Genomic DNA, 5,382 nt, shown 5'->3' on the forward strand with positions numbered 1-5,382 from the left:
TGGGACAGTGTGCTTTGCGCTGTCGAGGAGGACTTCGTGTGGTCGTGGCGGGCGTTTGAGGCGCGCTTCCACGAGAAGTATTTCCGGTCACGGACATGAGAAGGAGAGTGAGTTCCTTCGCCTCCGCCGGGGAGGGTTGTCGGTGACGATGAGAACCGGTTTACTGAGTGGGGGCGGTATGTTCCTTTGATCTGGGCGATCAACCGATGAGGATGCGGCATTTTTCTGAGGGGCTGCGACCTGAGATCCGATCGAAGATTTGCTGTGCCAGCATTTCTTCATATGCGGAGCTAGTGAGCATGTCCTTGCGAGCAGAGCAAGACGGAGATAGTGCGTCCCGCATGCGAGCACCGATGCCTCCTATGCCGTGTACGGATTTCCAGGGTGAACCTTTCATTTGCAAGAGGCCGCGTGTTGATTCTCCTCCTTGGAGTTAAGCGCCGCCCGCTCAGCAGATTAGAGCTGATCTGAGATGTTATTAATGTGGAAAGGTTGGGCACTTGGACCGTTTATGCTTTTCCCGTATGCGAGCAGGTGGTTTTACTACACCGCAGAGTGTTAGCCGACCGATGACTCCGGATAATTCTCCTCCTCCTCTTCGATCGCGCCGGACTCATCCATCCTTCGGACTGCAGTTCGGCTTCGAGGCCACCTCGGGCCCATGGTTCCTCAGAATCGTCGGCGCAGGCTCGTGTTCATGCGCTTTCGGCAGAAGCTATGTCTGACTTGGTGCCGAGGTCCTTTGAGGTGACAGCGCAGATATCAGGTATTCCCGTTTCTGTGCTAGTGGATACAGGGTCCACTACTTCTCTTATTTCTTATGCGTCATTGAGGCGATTTGGTTGGAGATCTGTTCCTATACAGGAGTGACGCTTACTACCGCTACGGGGATGTCCTCTGCCTTGGGCAAGCGTTGTATGGATTGTTTGGTCGATCGGGGAAGTGGATCGATCCGTGTTGATTTGCTAGTCGCACCGCTTTATCACTACGATGTTATTATGGGTATGGATTGGCTCACGAGGATGCGGGCTGAGATTGATTGTGAAGCTAGATCAGTGACGATCCATGGACCTGAGGGCGAGATTGTTACTTTCCCGGTTCAGGTCAGTTACCCTATTCGTATTGATTTTTATTCTTCTCTGTTGGAGAGTTCGGCCGAGTCGGCGTTGGTTAGTCCGCCGGTAGTTCAGGAGTTTGAAGATGTGTTTGAGTCGATTCCTGGATACCTCCTCAGCGTGAGATTGATTTTGCTATCGATCTTATGCCTAGTGCGGCGCCCATTTCTTTACCCACCTATCGGATGCCTCCGAGTGAAATGGAGGAGTTGAGGAAGCAGATAGATGGTTTGCTAGAATTGGGTTTTATTCGGCCCAGTGTGTCTCCTTGGGGAGCACTGTCCTTTGTGAAGAAGAAGGATGGTTCCTTGCGATTGTGTATTGATTATCGCAGTTGAACTTCTGGTAATCGTGAAGAATAAGTACCCTTGCCCGGGATTGATGATCTGTTTGATCGATTGAAGGGGGCACGGTACTTTCGAAGGTTGATCTGCGATCGAGGTATCATCAGTTGAGAATCAGGGATGAGGATGTGCATAAGACCGCTTTTAGGACCAGCTCCGGTCATTATGAGTTCCTTGTGATGTCGTTCGGTCGTACGAACAGCCATGTTCATGGATCGATGAACAGGGTATTTCGGCCTTTCTGTTTCGATTCGTCATTGTATTTATTGATGACATCTTGATTTATTCGGCGAGCCGGCGAGCACGAGGAGCACTTAAGAGCGGTTTTGGGTACTCTTAGGAGCATCAGCTTTTCGCACAGTCAAGAAGTGTGATTTCCGGAAAGAGGAAGTCAAGTTCCCGGGACATGTGGTGTCCAAGGAAGGTATAGCCGTCGACCTTGCCAAGGTAGGTGCAGTGCAGGAAGCCTGGTTCGATTTTCGAGGTGAGGAGTTTTCTTGGCCTTGCAGGGTATTATCGACGCTTTATTCGGGACTTCTCGAAGATTGCCGACCGTTGTCGCAGCTGACAGAAGGATTTGAAGTTTGCTTGGAGTGAGCGGGCGGAGTTGCAGGAGGTGAAGGACAAGTTGACGTCCGCCCTGTGCTAGTATTGCCGAGCAAGGGGTTAAGTATATTATTTATACCGACGCCTCTCGCGTTGGTCAGGGTTGTGTCCTTATGCAGAAGGACGGGGTGATTGCTTATGCTTCGCGTCGATTAAGGAAACACGAAGAGAATTACCCTACGCACGACATGGTAGTGGCAGTCATCTTCGCATTAAAGCTTTGGAGACATTACCTTTATGGTGAGGAGTTCGAGCTCTTTTGCGACCACAAGAGCCTTAAGTATATTTTCACGCGGCGTGATTTGAATATGAGGCAGGCAGATGGATGGAAACATTGAAGGACTTCAAGTTCGATGTTTCTTACCATCCTGGTAAGGCGAACCTTGTGGCGGATGCGTTGAGTCGCAAGAAGGCTTTGGAGTTTGCGGCTCACTGATGATAGCAGAGTGGGAGATGTTGGAGTTCGTGCGCGATTTTGAGCGAAGCTTACGGTGGTTGAGCCGTATGAGGTTATCGCACACATTCGTGTACGGCCTCATCGACGAGAGGATCGTTGCGGCTCAGGTAGATGATGAGCTCTTGGTGAAGATGAGGCAGCGGGTGGTACAGATGGGAACTCCGACTGGAGTGTTAGTTCCGATGGGGGCCTACGTTTTCGTGGCGGTTATGTGTTCCTAACATCCTGACTTAGGACGTGAGGTTCTCGAGTTAGCCCATAGTTCTAAGCTTGCGATGCATCCAGTAGCACGAAGATGTATCGGGATATGAAGAGGTCTTATTGGTGGGACAATATGAAGGTCCAGATTGCTGAATTTGTTTCTCGTTGTCTCACGTGCCGCAGGTCAAGGCAGAGCATCGCCGACCTCCTGGGTGGTTGCAGCCCATGCCAATAGCTGAATGGAAGTGGGATTTCATCTCTATAGATTTTATTTCTGGGTTGTCGAGGACGAGAAAGGGATTTGACTCTATTTGGGTGATCGTCGATCGATTAACGAAGTCGGCGCATTTCTTACCGATCAGTCACTTACTCTGCAGACGAGTTGGCTAGGTTGTATATCAAGGAGATAGTGCGTCTGCATGGAGTTCCCCCGGAGATTGAGACATGCGATTCACATCTATCTTCTGGACTCGTATCCAGGAAGCGATGGGTGTGAAACTGAAGTTCAGCACAGCGTTTCATCCGCAAACAGATGGGCAGACGGAGCGCGTGAATCAAGTCCTGGAAGATATGTTGCGAGCTTGTGTTTTGGATTTAAAGACGGTTGGGATGATTGTCTTCAGTATGCCGAGTTCGCGTATAATAATAGTTTCGGCGAGTATCGGTATGGCTCCCTTCGAGGCGTTGTATGGTCGCCGTGCAGAGCACCATTGTTGGGCCGAAATTGGTGAGCGTAGTTTGCTTGGCCCGAAGTTGGTGCAGGTGACTTCAGAGAAGGTCGACATCATTCGGCGTCGACTTCTGACAGCGCAGAGATGATACGAGGCGTCGGCCGCTTGAGTTCGTAGTGGGAGATCATGTTTTTTTGCGAAGGTCTCTCCTATGAAGGGAGTTTTGCGGTTCGGTAAGAAGGGGAAGGTCGAGGCCGAGATTTATTGGTCCATTTCAAGTTCGGATCGAGTGGGAGCGGTAGCTTACCTTTCCCCACACCTCTTGCGGGCGTGCATAACGTATTTCATATCTCTATCTGAAGAAGTCGTTCCTGATCCTTCGCATATTATCGTTGGGAGCAAGTGCGGTTAAGTGAGGATGCCACTTATGTCCTGCAACCAACACGTATTCTGGAGCAGGTACTGCGTAGCAGGGTTATCCCTCTCGTGAAGGTGTTATGGACGCATTGGCGTAGGAGAGGCTACTTGGGAATCTGAAGCTGAGGTCGGGAAGACCTACCCTCGATCCTCGAGGCTTATATGAAGGTATGAATTTCGAGGACGAAATTTTCTTTAAGGGGGTAGATTGTAACGACCTTGGAAATTTTGTGCTAATCTTTCCTTAAGTAGTTGTTTTGGGGTAGTTAGTGCTTTACTTGATTGCTTGTGAAATTCGCATCAATCACTTTCAATTGTATCTGCATGGCTCTAAACGTCGATTAGTGAGCGCTACGTTACTCGAAATCCGGGATCCATCGCTAAATTGTTTTGGGGAATTTTTGGAAGATCTGGATCAGACCTGGACGTCGCGTCGAAAGTCCGATAGCAATGATCTTAGGCTGTTGCGGTCACTGTGTTGGGCTTGACCATCACCACAAAAATCAAGTCCATATGATGTTTTAGGTCGATTTGATTGAGTTCGGAGTGAAGAGTGTGAGAACGGTTGGAATTTAATAAGATTTTATGAAATGCGAGTCGTGTGCTTGCGACGATTTTAAGCAATTCGGCCGTTGGATTCGACCCAATTTCACCCTCCGATCAGGATGGTTGGCCCGGGCATATCCTAGTGCTTGTGGACATGATCGAGTTTCGTGATTGAATTGAGTGTGGTCCGCCAACTGATCTGAAGAGCCGGTCGGTTCGAAAACTCAGCTGACCTAGATCCATGGTCGGTGAGCTTAAGTCCGACCTTTCGTGGTTATAGGCCCACCGAAGTGCTTCGTTGGATCGAGAAAGGCGTACTTTGGTTATTACCTAAGTATACCTTGACCAGGGGTTATTTCCATCATTTTAAGGCCTATATATAGTCCTTAAACCCTAGCTCTCATTTCCATACGAATTTTCTCTAACCCTAGCTTGGAGAGAGAGTGGAAAAGAGAGAGTTAGTGAGAGAGATTGGTTGGTGAATCATCTTGATTCTTCCTTGTTCTTCTTCACCTTTGAATCTTCACTTTGAATCGTTCCTCTGACGATTCTGAGTTCAGGTGGGGTAAGTTAAACTAACCCTAATTTGTGTTAGAGCTTAGATTAGACTTGGTGTTGTTGTATCTCATTTCTATCCTTATTTTAGGGTATTCTTGCGCCGTTGACGAAGTCGTCTAAATCAGTTCGGGGGTTCTTTCTTCGCTTAAGGTGCGGACTTTAAGTGTATAGGTTATGGTTTTCAAGGCTTTCAATCCCGATTAGTGATTTATTCTTGTTATGGATGAGATTTCACATGTCAAATGTTATGTTTGCATTGCTTTCTTGATATCATGTGCTCTATTGAGATTTGTGTATTCTATGTGTATTTATAAAGTACCGTATACGTATAGAATATGCACTTATGTTTGCCATGATTATTGGTCATGTATGTATGCTAGATGCATGTATGACAACTCCTTGATAAAAGGAATTGTCTAAGTGCATGTATTTCAACATGCGTCATGTATGTTGTTCCATGTTTGCTA

The sequence above is a fragment of the Magnolia sinica genome, chromosome 1 (genome assembly GCF_029962835.1).
Source record: "Magnolia sinica isolate HGM2019 chromosome 1, MsV1, whole genome shotgun sequence".
In the NCBI taxonomy this organism is placed as follows: Eukaryota; Viridiplantae; Streptophyta; class Magnoliopsida; order Magnoliales; family Magnoliaceae; genus Magnolia; species Magnolia sinica.